General features: G+C 34.1%; 1 protein-coding gene across 1 annotated transcript in view; it reads left to right on the top strand.

The window, feature by feature from the left end:
• Positions 1-700, top strand: part of LOC104745178 (equilibrative nucleotide transporter 2) — a gene marked incomplete in the record, with an annotated part of 9,868 nt that overhangs the window by 1,171 nt on the left and 7,997 nt on the right.

Here is a 700-nt window from a genome sequence, read left to right as displayed (position 1 = left end):
TTTTTTGACAACGAATAAAGATCAGCTCAAAAGAGCCAATGTGAAGGAAAAACATCTACAAACAAAACATAATGCGGTGGGGTACGCGCTTGGCGTGCCAAAGAGTACAACACTCCCAATTGTTAGTTGATTTGTTGAAGTTTACATTTTTTTTTGCCTAGAAAATAATTCACAAATAGTTTTTTTTTTAGTATTTTAGTCAAAATTGTTTTGTTTATGGTAAACGACTAAACGTAATTTATGTTTGTATTGGTGTAATAAATTTTAAATACACCTTGAATGCATTTATGAAAAAATGAAATCATTTTATTTATTTAATATGTGAAGTTATTGGCTTAAAATGGTAGTCTTTTGACTTTTGTTAATGTTTTGGCCATCCAAATCAGTCATTTCTAGCTGGCTTAGCTTCTTCGGGAGCACTAACCTCTGGACTGAGGCTGGTCACAAAAGCAGTGTTCAAAAACTCGAGGGATGGCCTTCGCAAGGGAGCTAGTAAGTTTATTATCTATATTCTTTAAAAATATGTCAATTTTGGTTATTAATTTAAATCCTACGATTAATTATAACATATTTGTTTGTCGACATTGGCAGTGTTGTTCTTTGCAATCTCCGTCGTTTTTGAGTTGGTTTGCGTCATGCTATATGCATACGTTTTCCCCAAGCTCTCGATCGTCAAATACTACCGTGCACAGGCAGTCCC

This window comes from Camelina sativa, chromosome 15 (genome assembly GCF_000633955.1).
Source record: "Camelina sativa cultivar DH55 chromosome 15, Cs, whole genome shotgun sequence".
Lineage (NCBI taxonomy): Eukaryota > Viridiplantae > Streptophyta > Magnoliopsida > Brassicales > Brassicaceae > Camelina > Camelina sativa.
This window is presented reverse-complemented; position numbering and strand designations above follow the sequence as displayed.